General features: G+C 43.3%; 2 long non-coding RNA genes across 4 annotated transcripts; both read left to right on the plus strand.

Moving 5' to 3' along the window:
• The first annotated feature begins 1,113 nt into the window (after positions 1 to 1,113).
• LOC142818735 (uncharacterized) lies at positions 1,114 to 8,491 on the plus strand. Of its 3 annotated transcripts, none has more exons than XR_012896368.1 (4): positions 1,114 to 1,223; positions 1,684 to 1,884; positions 2,448 to 2,585; positions 8,271 to 8,491. It is a non-coding gene; the product is annotated as an uncharacterized LOC142818735 (long non-coding RNA). The 3 variants fall into 3 exon arrangements; XR_012896367.1 differs by having other exon boundaries at positions 1,211 to 1,288; XR_012896369.1 differs by lacking the exon at positions 2,448 to 2,585 and having other exon boundaries at positions 1,211 to 1,288.
• A 7,279-nt stretch (positions 8,492 to 15,770) lies between these two features.
• Positions 15,771 to 18,457, plus strand: LOC142818671 (uncharacterized). Its single transcript, XR_012896254.1, has 3 exons — positions 15,771 to 16,040; positions 18,021 to 18,210; positions 18,326 to 18,457. It is a non-coding gene; the product is annotated as an uncharacterized LOC142818671 (long non-coding RNA).
• Positions 18,458 to 19,053: the final 596 nt, after the last annotated feature.

The following is a 19,053-nucleotide window of genomic DNA, read 5'->3' on the forward strand; positions in this document are numbered from 1 at the left end:
ACTCAGAATTGGACACATTTTTCCATTTGTCTTTGACCGGACACGGGGGCATAGTCTGAGACTCAGTTTTTACTCCAAAGAGGAATTGGCCTGAATAAAAATTAGAACACAATGTCTGACTTTTAATACAGAGGTAAGAATGTATATATAAAGGCTGCTTGATTGAATAGCAAATGAAATCCCTACATAAAAAATACGATTAGAACAAGAACAAAAATATGGTTGGGCTAGCACAGAAACGTACTGCAACACCAACTGTCTTTTTGATTAACTAAAAAGGAGCTATCTGCTAGATCTTGAAACATCTATATGTATAAGGCCTGATCTTATTGCCTTCAGCAGAAGCAAGAAGGGGCACATAGTGCGGAGCTTATAATTCTTAGAGTGTCAAAGAATGACAGGATTTACAAGCTCGGAAATCACGAATGCTTAGAGGTGTTGTAAATTAACACACCCATAAAACCCACCTTCTGTCATTTTCTCATTTTCAGTTTTGTTTGACAAGGCAGGATTTCTCTTTTGATCTGAGAACACTACATACACTTGTCAAGCAAAAGCTTCGAGGCCCCCTCTGGGGAATCATCCTGAAGAGACTCTCTCGCAATAATCATGAATTCATCACACTCTTGTCGTCTGTTTCTTTAAAGGCTCAGAAATGATAAAATTCTCTGACCAAACCAGTACAATTCTTAAAGAGTCTGCTTTGGAGCACAATGTAAATAGATGTTGTGGACATTTCACTTACGGCGAGAGGTACTGGAGTTACACTGCTGTAAACATGGTGTCAGTGAGAGGTGAAGTAAGCCCACTTATTTGTAGATCTTGGTAATTAATTGTTCGCATGCGTAGTGGCCTAAACATGGCTGGTAGGATGCTTCTTAAGGAAAGATGGTTTTAAAACACTGGCAGCTTTCTGTTACACAAGGCTATAATTCACGGTGACTTTACATTAAGTCGTCTACAAGTGAATGCCTCCCAAAAAACTTTGCATAATCTTCTGGCTCCGATGCTTGGCTAAGACCAAGGAATGTACAGTGCAGCTGAGGAGGTAGAGTGCTAAGGTGAACAGAAACTGCTCTGCCTCTCAGTGTTCCCTAGAACATCCTGCAAGTGGCGGTTGATGAACCAACAGGCAGTGGACCTCTTGTGGGCATGCATAGATGTAGGATGGGAACAGAGGAGTTCCGCAAGGGGGTTGAGTCTCCATAGTGTCACTCTGAGAGGTGTGGAGGATGAGGCTGGGGGTGTGGCCAGTGGGTCTGAAACTTTACTGGTCTAAACCACCTGTGTGAGTGCAGGGATCTGAGTGGAGGAGTGGATGCTAGTACAGTCTGTGGGATGAAAAGCTGCTGTATGGTTTCCCCATAAAACTCTATGGGCTCGGCAAGCCTCTGTATACACCCTCTGTGCAAAGACCATTTATTTACTCTGGGCTAGGTGGGAGGGTTTGGCTGGTAGGTAGTTTTAATTTGGGCTCAACTATGTGTCACATTTTATTTTATTAATTGTATTTTCAGAGTGTATGTTGGCGCATGAGCCCAGGAACTGTTTTTAAAGGACTCCTTAGAAAAATACTCATATTTGGGATGTTTAAATTTCTCTCTAATAAGTGGAAAGATTTACTAAAAAGGCCTATGTGATGATTTGTGGGGATTATTCAACACTGATGCCAATGTATTGCAGAGAGGCTGAAGAATTAAGCATGCCGGGTGTTGAAAGCAATCTGAACAGTGCCTAAAACTTGTGCTGAGTGAGGCTCTTGTCTGCAAGTGGACGGAGATGTCAGAAAGGCAGTCTGAGCAGAGGCAGTGCACTGTGGATGAAAGGAGGCACGATCTGAACTTGTGTTTTAGTACGAGTTCTTCAAATTGCAAGACACTGAAGGTCTGTAAAGAAAGCTGGCTGATGAAGATGTCAGTTGCAGGTCCTGGCTATTGATACATTGCCTGTTTAGGTCACAATTGTATGTTTATGGTTAATGAATGGCAGGTTATCTATTTTTTCTTGCCCTTTTGTTGTTCTTCATTGTCTTGGGAATCAAGGCATTAGAATTCCTTTCCCCATCCAGGGAGGCTGGCAGTCTTGCTGGGCCTCTGGGCAAGTTGGTGGTGCGGGCTGGCTCCATGCTCCCAGAAAGGGTGGGGACTCTGGTGAAAGGGGCAGGGCTGGAGTAGCCAACCTTTAGTGCCACTTGGAGTGTGCTGCGCACACCCGCCTGCTCTGTGCCAGCCCTCAGAACCTCCTGGCCACACAGCATCCTAGTGGTGATTTAAAGGAGCTGGTGTTCCAGCTGCTACTGCTGCAGGGGTGGTGGCCAGGAATCTCAAGCCCTTTTAAATAGTTGGGCCCTGGGGCAACTGCCCCTCCCCTCCCTTGGGCAGGCCTGCTCCCATCTCTTTAGCCAGCGATGAGGTAATCAGGTACAAATTGTCACCGTTTCTTTACAGGGTTACATGGCTCTTCTGTAAGTAAAAATCAGCAGAATGTGGTACGCAGTCCCTGGAGAACCTTTCACAGGGGAGGCATTTGCCTGGGGTTGTTTGGAACCACACAGACTAAATGGCTCTGTGGAGGCAGAGATTTAGGTGCGTATAGAGGCACGGTCTTGACAAGTGTTGCTGACTGTGCACTCCTAGGAAATTGCGGGATGAAGCCCCCACATATTGTTGTGTTGAGAAATGAAAAATGGGCAGAAGAAACGTTAGTCCGTCTCCCCTCCCTTGCAGAGGTTTGCCAGTCACATCTGGAATTTGTGTGAGAAGCTCGCAGCTCTGCTTTTTAAATGTATTAAGAGTTGCTCGGCTTTTAATACATTTGAAAAGCAAAGGCGCAGCTGGGAGGACTTGGAGCAAGCCAGAAATCAGCTGTCCCAGTTCACTTCTGGTCCCCCTGCTGCACCTCTGCTTTTTGGCTGCTTGATGACTCTTAATACATTTAAAAGGCAGAGCTGCAGCGGGGTTAGCTCCTGGCCAAGTTTCTCCCCTTATTGAATAGTCAATGGAAATTCCATCGACTACTCAATTAGCTGGTTACGTGCAATTTAACAACCCCTATCCTACTCATTTCTTTACTTGGTCAGATGGACTTTTTGTACCCTGGACAAGGGGCCTGTACAGCATGGTGACATGATTCCCAGGGTGTGAAAGTATCAAGAATAACACCACGTAACACTGCATTTGAAATTGCCACCTTGGAGCTGAAGTTATGTGATGTGAGGAAGCCCAAAGGTTACTTTCAACAGTTAACGATGTATACACTCACAAATATTCATAATGGTGTCAATCAGTGACTTTAATTCTAAAGTATTTGCAAGTAAGAGAAGAATTGTGCTAACCAGAGGAGACTTCTCCCAGTAGCTATGACAGTAGAATAAACTTTACATGCACATACTTTTATTGCGCCTGTTAAAGCAATATTGGCTTCCAGGAATGAAACGTGGACTCAAGAACAAGTGCCTCTGCAGAATTTGGGGCACTCTCTCGACAGAGATAGAGTTTCCACTGAAGAAATGAAAGACAGGCCCAGACACAATGCCCAAGTATTACATTCAGGGAAAGACCCTGAAGTGGATAGGTTATACCGTGGGAATAGACAGCAGCTGGTGGCTGATGGTGGTGTTATGACTTGATCACCGATGAGGCCACAAAGAGTCAGACAGTCTTTAAGAAAACCAAAAGGGCCGGCCTGTCGACTAATAGCAGCAAAATGCTAAGATCTGGGCTTGAGTTCCTAGCTTAGTCTCTCATTCACAGGCCGACAGAATTGGAAGCAGCATGCACCACTCTCTGTTGATCCCCTCTGGCCAACAGAAGGAGTTATGTTACCAGACACAAGGAAACTGCAGCCAGTTGTCCTTGCCAAAAAGCAGGTTGCTACACAAGGGTGAGAAAGTGGATAAATTGAGGCCCCAACAATACAGAAGGACTACAGCTTGTAAGGAAACATGCTTTGGAAAGATTAGCAACCATGTTGTGGTCAGAGATGGGTTTAAAAGCAAGTAAAGGCTAGACTCACCAGGCACAGCTGAGATAGGAGATATGTCTGAGCCATCCTTCATAACGAGGGTGAGGATGTTGTTCTTATAAGTCCATGCTGGGAGTTTGCTTAATTCAGCCCTGGGGCTGCATCAGAGACCACACCGCCTCACCTGTCAGCTACATGTAGAAGTGACTCATTCCTCCGGCCAAGATTCTGTAGGTGTTCTGAATTCCTAAAGACATCTGTACTTCAGATGCTCCTGTATCAGGAATGGACTGTGCACTATTTCACCCCTGCACTAGGCTCTTTGCAGATGTCTCTCCTCTTTCTTTCTCTCCATTTCTGTTCTTCACACACCTCCTGCTTATCCTTCATTCAGCCCTTCCTCTAGCACCTTTAAGATGCTGCTGGGCTACTCAGTTGTGAAAGAAGTGACAGGCTGAGTTAGACTAAGTACTGCACCAGTCTCTCCAAGTCTCTGCTGTTACCTTCTTTCTAGGTAGGAATCTCTCTCCTTGATTGTATGGCTCTTCTGATTTTCATCAGCTGGAGTGTTAGATCTTTGGGCTTATCCTTTTTGCATGGCATCCTTTACCCTTGCCTACCACACAGTGTCACAGGATTTGGCCAGTTAGTCTAGTTATAGCTTCTCTCAATTCCAGCCTTATCCGCCTAAAAGTCTAGCTCCACAAATAAAGCTGAGTGGGAGTTTCCCTGTTCATGTGCTTTCCCCTTGAGCCCTCAGGGAAAGGCCCTGAACATAATTTCTTCCACTTGGATGGAAAGAGGAATTCCTGCTATAGCCTCCATGAAATCACAGTCTTCTGTTTTTTATGAAATGTAAACCAAAGTAAATATTACCTTAGAGCCTCTTACTCATGTTGTAATAAAATGAGACACTTCCTTGGAAATAAGTTTTAAGACACTTAAGTCTTATAATGTTCATATTTACTAAAGTTTGCAGCTGACGGCTGGGTCTTGATGCTTTGGAAGCACAATTCTAGATGATCTTCCAGTTTTCTCTTTTCCAAGTTGCAGAACTGGTCAGAAATGCAGATTTCCCCTCATCTCAGTCTCCCTTTCCTCTCCAAACTCTTATTTGTTCATATGATCCTCATGAAACTCAAAGAGTGACATACTACAGTGATTCTGCTGGGAATAGCTTGTAAAATCCACTATTTTGAATCAGAAGTCTCCCTTCTCCTTGATTTAAAGCAGATACTGAGCTTGAGAAGTGAGAACGATTGTTTTCCTGGCTGGCTATTGAGCTCAACCAATCATAGAAAAAATTAAAATAATTCCGTAAACCAGAACTAGAAATCAAATGCTGCATTCAAATGATACCTTCCCTTTCTTAATTAAGGGCTTGGAGTGTTTCCCATGATATTCAGTTCTCTATCTTTCTTAATAAAATAGTTATACTATTTTGCATTTATAAATGGCATGATCTTGCATGTCCAAAATCCCATTAAGAAAGGACCTTATCCCATTTCACAAAATATATCTTTGGCCATTCCACCTCCCTTATAACCTCATTCCTTTTGGCTGCCTCCTTTTCCAGACTGTTGCTTTTTGAAGATCTTTGTTTTAACTTTTTTTTGCCAGTTCTTTTCTATTTCTTTATGACAACTCACATTTTCTTTTTCCCCAAGGCTACGTCTACACTAGCCAGTCGTGCTCAAGAACATATTCAAATGAGGCATGGTGATTAATATTGCCATGCCTAATTTGCATACTTAATGAGCTGCCATTTTGCGCAAGGGGCTTTTGCATAAGAAAGAACAGTCTACCCTGCTCCTTCTTGCGCAAAACCCCCCTCTTGTGCAAGAGTCATTCTGCCTGAAAATAAGCAGCAGAAGAGGGGTTTTTTGCACAGGAAGGAGCAATGTAAACTGCTCCTTCTTGTCCAAAGCCCCTTGTGCAAAAATGGTGGCTCATTAAGTATGCAAATGAGGCATGGCAATATTCATCACCGTGCCTCATTTGCATATATTCTTGACTAAGACTGGCCAGTGTAGACGTAGCCCAATGGTTTTGCCATTGTTTTCCTTAACACTTCTTTCCAGGTGTGTTATGCTGGAGTTGTTGTGTCTGTCATAGTTTATATCTCTGAGGGAATGTCTACACTGCAGTTTTTTCAGAAAAATTGACATTTTGCTGAAAAAACTTCACTTACACCCACATTGCAATCATGTTCTTTTGAAAAAAAATCAAAAGAACAGAGGGGTTTTCTGACATTGGTAAACCTCTTTCTATGAGGAAGAAGCCTTTTTCCGAAAGAGCTCTTTCAGAAAAAGGCATGTGTGGATGGGGAAGAAGAAGTTCTTTCGAAAGAAGAGGAAAGAGGAAAAAGCACAAGTGCCCTGGTGGCCACTCTGTCCATAGTAATCAGAGCTTAAATGCAAGAGAGCATCCATTCAGCGTGGACGCTATCTTTTGAAAAAGCAGATTGTTTTTTCGACGTGCGCTTTTGCTGTGTAGATACTCTCTTTCGGAAGAAGTTTTTTCAGAAGATCTCTTCTGGAAAAGCTTCTCCTGAAGGAAGCCTGCAGTCTAGACATAGCCTGGGAAGGGTGTCGCTTGGATTACTCTTGCCAGTGGAATTCTATGGGGAGTTTCCAGTTTGCTAGACTGAGATTTAACAACTTCGGTTTGAGTGGCCACCTACTATTGCCCTAGTAAAAGGGACACTTAATCTGAACAGCTAAATATCCATCCCCTAGGCATCCCCCCTTTGAACCAGAATACTAATAGTGGTTCCAAGATGGCTGGGTAATTTTTGGTGCAGGTTGAATCTCCCTGGTCCAGCATCCTCGGGACCTGACTGGTCCTGAAACAGGGAATTTGCCAGACCAGGGGAAGTCAACACCAGTCTAGGACTCTGCTTTCCCCCAATTGCTCCACTTTCCCCTGGCATCTGGGCACTCTGCTTTCTCCCAGCAGCTCCATTGCTGCTCAGGGTGGGGAGCGGAGGGCTTCACTTTCCCCCAGCCACCAGGAAAGTGGTGGGGGCTCTACTGCTCCCAATCTCCTAGTCAAGGACTCTCATGGACAGTTTGTTCCTGTAAGTGCTCCACAACAATGCCAGACCAGGGGTGCAGATTGCTCTCCAGTTGACCCTGTTACTCTACCATGGATGAGAAGAGTAAGGGAAGTCAATGGGAGAGTTTCTCCTGTCGGCCCCCTGTAGTACAGAAACAATGGTAACTTAATTTATGGTATGTTGACTCCGGGTACGTTATTCACATAAGCTGGAGTTGCATAGCTTAAGTCGACTTTCTGCTGAACTGTTGATGTAGCCCCAGATTCTGATAAACTCCTAGAGGCTATATTGTGCCTAGAGAACCAAATTTAGGCTGTGTCTAGACTACATGCCTCTGTCAGCAGAGGCATGTAGACTAGACAGATCAGCAAAGGCAAATGAAGCCGCGATTTAAATGATCGCGGCTTCATTTACATTTACATGGCTGCCGCGCTGAGCCGACAAACAGTTGATCATCTGTTTGTCGGCTCGCCGCTAGTCTGAACGTTCCCCCTGTCGACATCAAAGCCCTTTGTCGGCAGCCCCGTTATTCCTCGTGGAATGAGGTTTACCGGGGCTGCCGACAAAGGGCTTTGATGTCGACAGGGGGAACGTCCAGACTAGCGGCGAGCCGACAAACAGATGATCAGCTGTTTGTCAGCTCAGCGCGGCAGCCATGTAAATGTAAATGAAGCCGCGATCATTTAAATTGCGGCTTCATTTACCTTTGCTGAACAAACAAATCTACATACCTCTGCCGACAGAGGCATGTAGTGTAGACGTACCCTTAGTATGAGTTCCATTTGGGAACTTGACTGCCTACATCCCTTGATTGCCTCTACTCCTCCTCTCAGCTTCTCTCCAGGTTTGCCATTAATGCCCACAGGCCTTGCACTGTGCCCATATAGTACATATCCAGAAGTTAAAGGACTCAAAATTGCTTTGTCTGCCAGGAAGCTCCTATGAATTTTCTTTAAAAAATTATTCTCAGGATGCAAAGAGTTTATGTTCCATAATTCTCTGAAAATATGCAGTTTTACACAGGATAGGATTACTTCCCTTTGCACAGACTCCCCAAGTGAACTTGGAAACACTACAAACTATTTAGGTTACAACCATTTCCCCCTCAGACTTTGGTGCCATTTCAGCATCATTAGCAGCTAAAAAAGATAGATAAACTGCCCAGCCCCGGTCTCACGTCAGTTAGCCTCACAAGAGCTCAATATTTTGCTGTTAATCTGTACGTTTCTGCTTTGGATGAGTTCTGCAGGGCTGTGACAGAAGAAATGTTTTCCTGTGCTGAGGAAGGCTGGGCAAAAGGTCAACATCAGGTCAACTCAAGAGAATTCTACTGCCAAGCAATAGTATCCACAAGCCTCAGCTGGTGTAAATTGACCCAGCGCTATTGGGTGATGTATATCTTACATGAATCCGTCCCTCTGAGAAGGGAGTTTTTCTAGTTCTAAAATAAAAAGTGATTGGGCACATGAATTTTGTCAGCAATACAAGGGACATGCTCAGGATTGCAGGCCTATCCTGCCGAATAAACGATTGCTCCCATCTCAAGAAAAATGAAAGGGACTTTCCGGGGGATTTTTTTCATTTTGGTTCTGCCTCCCTCATAAAATGGAAGCCTTGTGGTGTACAGGTTAAAAAACACAAAGGAAACAAGGCTCCTTCTTGCAGTACTATTTCCTGTCCTTGTGGGCAAATCCTTTGTTATACTGAGCAACCCAACAGATAACACAGGTGCTCTGACTCCACCCATCCACCAAAACCTCACTCCTGCCCCGCCTCTTCCCAGCTGCGCTCCATCCATGCTCTGCCTTTTCCCACCCAAGCCCCACCTCTTCCTGTCCAATTCTGCCCTTCCCCCAAGCGCAGAACTTCCTTGCTCCTCCCTCCACCCTCTCCCAGCTTCCCAAGTTCCACCGAATAGCTGATTGCAGTGGATGGGAGGCATGGGAAGGGAGGGGAAAGTACTGATTCATGGGGCCCACTGGCAGGCAGTACTGGGGATTGAGGCAAGCTGATGGGAGGCTACTGGTGGGTGCTAAGCACCCACCAATTTTCCCTCATGGATGCTCCAGCCTCAGAGCACCCGTAGAGTTGGTACATATGAACGGGGTATCGGTATAATAAGACCCAACCAGAGGGGAAAGTACGGCGGTGCACTGTGCACCCTATTGTGCTACTCTGGTAAGAGGCTGCAGGAGGAGGCACGGTGCGCTCCCTGCCAGACTCCCAGGACTTTCCTACAGGCTGCCATGATAAGCAGCAAGTAGACAGGCAGGTTAAAGGGGCTGACTGTGGATGCACCCCTCCCAACCGTTCTGGGACTGCTCCAGCCCTGAGCCCCCCCCCCCCGTGTCATTTAGGGAGAGTGTGTGGGGGGGTCTGAAGTTCCCCCACCTCTGGGATTCACATGGGAACACTGTTTGCTGTTATTCCCCTTTCCGTCTCTCTGAAGGAATGAGAGGAAAGCACCAAGTGCTTGAATTCCTCTCCCTCCTAACTGGGGAGGGGAGACGGCAGAGGAGTAAGTGACCCCCGCTGTGTGCTTCCCTTTCGCTCCCTGACAGGGACGATGAGGAACAGCAGCATCCCGGTATGACGTTCTGGGTGGGGGGGCTTCAGCCCCTCCTGCCATCCTTAAATAGTGCCTTTGTCCCCTGCAGTCTACCCTACACACACATACCCCAACCCCCTGCCCTAAGCTGCCCCAGCCTCTTGCCCTGAGCCTCTCATCGCACCTCCACTTCTGACTCCTTCACCTTTTCACACACACAGTCCCCTGCCCTGAGCCCCCAAACCCCAAACCTCTGCCTTGATTCCTGCACCACCCCACCACTCCACCCCCTGCCCTGAGCCTCCTGCACTCCACTCCACAAGTATTGTCATATCACAATTCCCCCAACGTCCTACTCTGCCCTCCCCCCCCAGGGATGCGAAATGACAGTGCCAATAAGGCATGTTACTTTTATCTTTGGACCCAATGCTTTAAATAAATCCTTAACCATCATTTCAGCCTTTGTGTGGCAAGTGTAAAAGGAAACACAATTCATGGGTGCACTATAAGAAATAAGGCAGAATCCTTTAAACGCAAATACAGAACTTGCTGTCTTGGTTGTGAAATGTGACAGAGCTTTGAAACAAATTAGCCATTAGCTAACGCAAAGTAACATTGGCTAGTATATGGTGTCATGTGGTATAATATGAATAATGCAAATATCAGAAAGCTGCATCACAATCAATGTTTTGTCCAAATCAAGTGACTTCCCACTTAATCACAATGTGGTGTCCACCATGCTTCTACATTACTTCCTTCACACTTTGCCAGGTGTGTTGGGTGTTAAATTGCAGTGTAGTGTGACTGCAATGTACACTGGACATACTAGTCTAATGGAAGAATCTCATCTGGGGTATTTTCATGATAATCATGAATGATCATTTTGGCTGCTGTAGAGCCAAAATTTCCTCTGGTGTCAGAATGGTTTCCATTGGAAGGAAACTGGGTTTTGGCATTAATGTATTTTTTTTCAGCTTTCAACCCTAATGTGAGAAAGCTTGACTTCTACAAAAGTGCACTAGCAAGTAATAGCAGTTGGCACTTAACTTGTTCTTTTTATTTGAAGCTCTTGAAATCCTTTGGTAACATTAATTAACCAAACCTACAAATACTCTGTCAGGGAAAAAAATGTCTGTTTTCCAAATGGTCAAAATGGAGGAACAGTGAATGTAGGTCATCTCAATGCACGGGGTGCACTTTCAGTCAGCATTAACAGGAATTGGGCTAGTAATAATGACGATTCAGTCGGGAAGTTACACCTATGCCAAGCCAATTTAAGAACCCATTTCAAACTGGATAACTGCATTCTGGTTATAACCTGTACTGTTTAGTCTACTCTTGCTAAATAAAAAGGTGTGCCCATAATTCATTGAGCACTCAGACTGCTTTGTGGAAGGAAGACGGCAGCCCTGACTGAAGCCAACTGCAAATATCTTCATCATTGAGATGTTTGAAAACAAGAACTGCTCCAGAAAGCTTGATCAACTGTATATTTTGTGCTACCCAGCCAGCAAGTATGTTGATGGATGTAGTCCTTGCAGAATCCGTGGCTGATTAAATGTAAGTATTTCTTTATGGCTATTACCGCTTATCCTTTCACTTAGGCAACATTGCTAAGCTGTCTCCTTTTAGGGTGTGCCAGTACATTTATTGACTATGATAAGTTACCCTGCAATGAAGGGTTTACAAAGCATCTATATTTTTTTGATTTTGAGACACATATAGATCATGTTAAAAACCAGAAGTCCATTGTTCAATCAATCACGTTAATCCCGGTGCTCCTTGATAACTATGGCTATCACATTTCAGAGTGATTTTACTGGAGATCACTGGGATTACTTGCAGTAGCCACTCAGTCTAGACAGGGGTTTCTATTACAGTGAACACAGACAAAAGGGTAAGAAATATTAATGCCCAGCGTCCATTAACCAGGCACAAACGGCATATCAGAGGGTGGATCCTACACACTTTGCCTTGGTTCCCCCCTTTCTTTTGTTTATGTCTCAGCAGGGCATTGACTTTAAAAAAAACTGGTCATTTTAACAAAGGAAAGTAAATAAGATGGGGGCCTTGAAAACTTTGCCAGTTAGAATTTCAGAAGGGTAATGGTTTGCTTTCCATTCCAGTTTGATGCACTGTCATAACACAAGGGATCCCTATTGGACAGCCTATTTGAAGTATGACTTCCCATCTTTTCTGCTCTCTTTTTAGGGGTTGATTAATAGTACTGCTGCTAAAGCACAGAGATTGAAAATCCACGGTGCTGGGATTCCCTCTGTGCTGCATGCATAAGGGTGTAATGCTAGAAACCTGCTGTGCTGATAAAGATGGTCACAAGGCCACGACCAGGGCTGAATAAAATTATCCTCATTCTCATTGCTGAAATGAAGTCAATTTGAATGGCGAGCACTCCAGGAATGCTGTTACTTGAATAAACCTAGTGCTGGACTCCCTGACAGGAGCAGTCTTGTGTGGGAAGAGAATACTCTCTTGCAGCTAAATAAGGTGGCTGATAGTTAAAATTAGACCTAATTAACAAGGGCCTGAAGTGAGGTAATGAAGCAGAGTTTTCAAGCATTTCTTTTTTTGCTGATACACAATGCTCCTGTCGGATAATGTAAGGACCAAATATCACCTGTTGCACAGACCACTCCCTGGCTGCCCTGAATTTTATTTTTTGGACTGCACAGTTCAACTGGGTGCAAAGGTGCCCATCACAAATCAAAAACACACTGGGAGTTGGACAAAGGTGGTACAACAGTGGGTCAAGTTAAGCAATTTGCTGCACTTGAGAGAGAGACAGATTGCTTGTCCTGACTGATCCCCAAGACCTTGGTCCTCACCTTCTTCAAATGCTTTCCCGAGAAGTTGTCATCTGCAAGCCCGTGAGGAGCAAATTCTAGTACCCCCGTAGGAGGGCATGCTGACAGCTGCTTTTAAGGAGGCATTTGCACATAACACCATCCCTGCACAAGACAATCATTGGCCAGTTTTAATCTTTGTTTTTGGCAAAGATGGGGAGAAAGTCGATGATGTGGCAATTTCTGGACTCATGTGATTTCCTTGGCATCTGTCAGCTGGATTTAGTACAGAAACCACCTTCCACAACAAAAATCACTGCCCAGCGTATAACCTGAGTCACTGTTCCCTTGCCTGGGGAGCAGCTTAGCCTGCAACAGCCCCCATAGCTTGTAGTTTCCCCCAGAAGACCAGCCAGTGGATCTATCTATTTGAGGCACTTACACTCTATTACCGTGATGTCTGAGCTTGTGAACACAAGCTTTATTGTGTTCATCTTCACAAGACTCCTGAGATGTAGGGAAGTTCTATCATCCCCATTTTACAGATGGAAACTGAGTCACGCAGAGATTGAGGCCCAGTTCCACAAAGATATTCATATCTGTGAGGATCTGGGCACAATTGGAGAGGCCCAAGTCACATAGGAAATCTGTGTGGGTCCTGAACCTGCATTTCTCTACTCTCAAGCTAACCACAGGACCATCCTGCTGCTGCAGCATACATGAATCCATGTAGTTCAGACACATTGGGCCCAGCCATACCCTCAACCCTATCGGGAAACCTTGGCCCCATTGTGCTTCCAGAAAGCACATCTCTGCAGTGTTCTGAATGGGGACCACAGCATGGACTTCTGCTTCTAGTGGCTCTGCTGCCTTCTGATCCCACATTTTGTGAGCATAAACTTCACAGATGCTTCTCTAGGATATGCTGGCATCCTGCCCTCCAGCAGACAGGCACTAACTATTGCCTGAGGAGTAAAGAACATCAATTTTTCACTTTTTGGGGAAGCAGCCCAACGAAGTACTCAGTTTCTTACAGCGATCTAAATAGAATGTTAGAATACTCACCCCTTTCTGAATGGAATCAAACTTACTATAGCACACACAAAATTTAATTCATGCTTCTAGAGCCCAAAGGAAAGAGAGAGAGAGAAATTAGAAAACTTCATGGTATGAAAACATATCATATGTTCAGTATGTACTGCCAGGATGTCTGACCTGAATCTCTATGAAAGGATAAATTATTGTTGTGTAGCTAAAAAATAAATATAATTGTGAACAAAACATGTAATTCGGGGGTGCGTTTTAATAAAAGTTTTTCTCTAGTCTGTATTTTTCTCTGGTTTAAATATCATCTTGATTTTTTTGGTCAAATAAAATAACCACCTTGGGCAATGTTTTAAAGAAAAGACTATGCTTTGCATTAAAGCAGCTCGCTTGGCGTTTGCAACTACGGCTGGGGATTCCAAACCTTTCACCACTCTTCAGAGAGTTTTGACGAATACGCGCACATTTCAAGAAAATGAAAAATGAGGCAACACAAGAGAAGGTTTTAACTGAAACCCCATCCAAGCTGTACTTTGCGAGTCACAGCGAACCCTTTCCCTGACTGTGTGAGCTGACATGAAGAGGTTTTTCTGGATGCCTGGATTTTCTCAATTTACCTCTTCTGTTTTTTTCTCATCTCATTTGCTTTTTTATTCTTTCCTCTGTTTTTACTCCTGTCGTTTTCACTTCTCTTCCTCCTTGCCCCACTCCTGTCATACTGCCTTTTACACTTCCTCTCCATGTTTTACTCATCCACTTGTTTTTACTATTGATTTTCAATTCCTTCATGTCTTCTACCTTTCCTTGCTCCCAGAGCTCTGAATCACCTCAGCTAAAGCAATCTGGACCAGCTAGCTCTGATGGAAGACTTTCCTTGTAAAAAGGATCCCTAATCAGACAGGTGGCTGGATCCACAGCCAGGCATTCAGGGGCCTGTTTGAAGTCAGGCTCTGACTGGGCCCATTCCACAGAAAACCCAGAGTTGTAAAGTCACGTACTAGCACCAGGGTGGCATTTAGGATTCTGCCTTCCAGTTTCAGCCCCTCTCCACATGGGCACAAATGGGAGGAGGGTTCTATTTCAGTATGAGCTAGAAGAATGGATGCAGAGAATATATTAGCTGAACAATCCCAGAGCACATGGGGAATTGCTCTCGATAATGGCAAGACTAAGGTGTTCAGGCAGTGTGAAGTGAAGCTGAGAGTTTCCTTTGACCCCTTGAGATGTAACCGCTCATGGCCTGGATTTTATTAGTTCACTGTCTAACAGAACTTCTGGGGGTGAGTTGGGAAATGAGTATCTGCAAAATCAATAATTATGAAGAGGACCTCACAGAAAAGTCTCAGGCGGGTTACTCAGGAATGGGTACCATCTGCATCTTTCTGAGAAGGGCAGTTTCCAGATAGTTCCCTTCAGCATCCAAATCTAGAGTGCGCCATCATTGTTTTGACAGTTCTGAATATCTACAGTCTCAGCAACTTCTTGCATGTACACTCTGCCATCTGCAGTGCACTATCCATGATCTCGCCTCATCTTGCTACAATCCCATCAGATGGCTTTGAACAAAATTGCTCTGGGGGAGCCAGACCCATTGATGTCTATTGAACTAATCTGATAGTCACAACTTGAGGGTTTGGCCCATAAAGAACAGCTATACAAGGAACTTTTCCTATTGCTTTCATTGATTCTTCAAGAGCCATCCAAATTCTCTGCAATATGTTTGGTCAAAAAGTGTCTTGGCTCCTGATGTTATACATAACATCACTGTCTAGGATTAAATTGTCCTTGTTAAATTTGGTAGCAGAATTAATCAATATGAAAATGTTTGTTTATTTCATATACATCTCAGGATGGAGAAATATAAATGAGCTAGGAAAAGGATGGTCACTATTATTTCCTTAGGTCAGTGTTTCCCAATTTTATTTGGCCACAAAACCCTTTTAAACTCGAAAGAATTTTGCGGAATACCTAATAACAGTCTTATACATGGAGCTGAAAAAGTAGACTACAAAAAAGTAAGGATAATAATAAACAAATGCTAGACAAGGACATGAGATCAACATTTACTTTAATTGCACATAGATTAATCTATCATAGTCAATTTATATTTGTCAAGGTTAAATTTTTAAATACAAGAAATCACGCGACTGTACTGAAGTAAAGTATTCATGAGAGTGCTGCCTGTGCACTCCTATACAAGCGACTGGTTTGACAGCCGAAGCTTCGACTTTGTCCGACGCAGCTCTAGTCTATTTGTATTCAGTCACCCACGTGATCCATGCTCCCGAGAGTGAGTATGGGGATTTTTGGTGATATATAAAAGGCGATCGAACCACTGATTGGCTGCCCACGCGGCGCTGACTAGTGACATCATCGTCCCCACTCTTTGGCTAAGCTGGCATTACACAGGGACACTTATCTTGCAAACACAAATGAAAATTGTTTTCAATAAAATTCATAATGCTTAAATATTAATTATTATTCTTTAAAATCATAAAATGTTATTGTAATGGAATTTTCTTGCAGAACCCTTATTTTCACTTCGCGGAACCCATTTGGGAAACATTGCCTTAGATAAAGGGCCCCCATTGCTCTTCTTTATCCTGACAGCACAAAAATGAAGCAGGTAAGAATCTGTCCAGAGTGGAAATGGTTATGATAATTAATTACACCTCAGCTGTTCCTCAGCCCAAACTCTTGCTCTAACTTTGGCTTCACCGTTTTGAACCTTCACGCTGAACAAAAAAAAATGTTTTGAATGTGCCAGACTTAGAGGCTTTCACAGAGTTTCATTAAAAAAAAAAAAAAAAAAGCATTTTTGGGGTAAAGCACAACTGACAGCTACAATTGCACTAATGGCTTCTAGTTAAAAACATACCTCTTTTTTTTCACCATATCTTGCTGCTGCTGCAATTTTCTGTCAGGGTTCCTCTAACTACTAATGTGAAGCACACATCTGGTAGGGGGCACTGTGATGTACATATTTGTATTTAAAAAATAAAATAAAGAGGTTATTTTTCTATCAAGGGAGATATCACTTAACCTAGCATTTTGCCTTTTCTGTGACTGCTCTGAATTTCTGTGCTCACAGACCTTCAGGGGTACATCTACAGAGCAGGGCTTAACTCAAAATAAGGTATGCAAACTGAGCTACGTCAGTTGTGTAGCTTATTTTGAAATAGCTTATTTCGAAATTGGGAGCATCTACATAGCATCTATTTCAAAATAGAGCACTCTTCCTCCAACTTCCCTTATTCCTCATACAATGAGGGTTACAGCAATCGGAGTAAGAAGTCCTCCAGCTTGACAGAATTTCGACATCATTTCAAAATAACTGCCTGCTGTGTAGACATGGACTATGTTATTTTGAAATAACGCTAGTTATTTTGAACTAATGTTGCTGTGTAGACATACCCTAGGAAATTGCATGATGGTAACAGTCAAGTGCATAATTCTCACTTCTCAGATGAGAATGAGCTTCAATCTGCAAGGTAGTTGAAAATGGCCATACGCCAGTCTGATGTACATATATGTTTTATAAAATGATCCTGACAAGGAGGAAGGAACAGAGCTGTCCTTACCCATAGGCAGAATACACAGTTGTGTAGGGCACCTGAAAATTTAGGGCACCACTGGGTCTTAATGTCCACCCATCTTCCAATTCCTATTGCTGTTCTGTGGCTCTGCTTCCTCTAGAGAGGACTTAGTTAACTTAAAAGTGAAAGCCTGCTATAAGGAGAACACGGAACCTTTGAAAGAGCCATTCAAATGGCAATGAAGCCATTTAACAGGCATTTGCCAAGTCCAGGTATATACTGTCAGTTTTTGAATTTACTATGTTAGTCTACAGGAACTTAGTTTAAAATTTGTTTTAAAAATATTTCATTAGTGTGTTGCTGAAGATTATGAAATCACATCTCTCAAAGACTGTCATCGGGGATAGGGACGCCAATTTAACGGTATTGTGTAGGGCCCCATAAATCCTAAGGAAATCCCTGGGAAGGAGTGTGCCCAAGTGGATAGGGCACAAATCTCAGGAGATTTGGGTTGTAATCCCCATCTGCTGTTTCCACCCACTGTCCATTGTTTATGATCAACATCAGCTCTTTGGATCAAGGACTGCCTCTTCTTTTGAGTCTGAACAAAATAAATCTCCTATCACTGTAGGGACTTAATCTTGGTTATGTCCTCCAGGTGTCTACAAACAATTATTATTAAAACTAAGTTATAATAATAAATATAGAGATATATGGATTCATATACAGAATATATGTATCCATCCAAACATGTTACAATAGAAAGTAACATCTGCCATGTACCCTTGGTCAGGGCTCAAGTCCCGTTTGTCTTACCACAGATTTGGCCCGTAGACACCTATGCAAAAAGTACCATCAACGCAGCCTCCAAACATCAGTAACTACAACTGTGAATAACTCCTCCAGTGAATATGGCAATTTTTCCTCGCCTACATTATTATTATCATCAGCCAATCAGCTCTTTCAATACATAGATAATATTTAGGGAAGAGTTCCTTTGAGTATTTTCCTCAATCAAATCAACAATACACAGTGCAAAATACTAGTGTATTTGCTGCTTATTCACTCAGGTCACCCCAGTGGCTTCAACATTTGCTGGTACAAATAGCCCCTCTGAATCCAAAAGTACCACACGTGAGGATGACTTCCCCGAGTCAGAGTTTCAGTTTTAGACCTTGCTTGTTATTATACCAAGAGTTAATCTTGTGGAGACATTCATCTACATCTGAAGCCTGTCAAATATTATCATCCTGGTTACCTGTAAGTATGCCTTTCTTTCAGTAAATTATTATAATGCTGGAGAAATAAGTTTCTTTTTGTTTTAAACAAAAGCCATGTTCTGCTCTTGATTTTTGCCTTTCTTTTCTGAATGCAGCCTGCCCTGGATTTCATTAGACTACCGATGGTTTATTTAACGTTGGACTAATGGACCTTACGATGCGCTGGGACTGTTTTATAAACATCATTTGTGATGGCTTGAAAATAAATGTCGTTGTGCCAACATTTCAGACACAAGCCTTCCACTGACTGCAGTGCAAATTACATGATTGAGACTCCTCTTTCCTTGCTTAAGCAAAGATTTAGTACAGGATGGAACTCCCTTTGAATTAGTGAGGACATTTTGCCTGAGTAAGGACTACACAATCTGGCCCATTATTACTACAGAGGCTTCTGGAATCCTGTAACTCAGTACAAGACAGTCCCTAAATGAAGAGAAGGGAACTAAGAGCCCATTTCTTGCCTAACTATGTTCTTTACTGCCATAGCACGTGCTGGGCCATATATGTATGCAGGAACCCCAGTTGTGCTTCTTTTTATGTGTACTGCTTTAGTAGAGTGCAAACATGTTAAAAAGTTCACTTTCCCCTTTATAGGAGTCTATAAAAAAGCTCTTAAACTGGAGTCCTAGGGTTTCAGTGAGACAAATGAATGATCACCCTAGATGGAACAGTTCTTTCCTATGGATTAGTCACTTAGGTGTGAGAAATTTTAAGATGTTAATTCAATCTGGAGAATTCACTTGATTTTCGTGCTGTTTTCAAGCAATAATAAAGCCAGGAAGCAAACTTGATGCTGCCTGATAGAACAGACTGCGAGGCTCTA

This window comes from Pelodiscus sinensis, chromosome 17, assembly GCF_049634645.1.
Source record: "Pelodiscus sinensis isolate JC-2024 chromosome 17, ASM4963464v1, whole genome shotgun sequence".
NCBI lineage: Eukaryota > Metazoa > Chordata > Testudines > Trionychidae > Pelodiscus > Pelodiscus sinensis.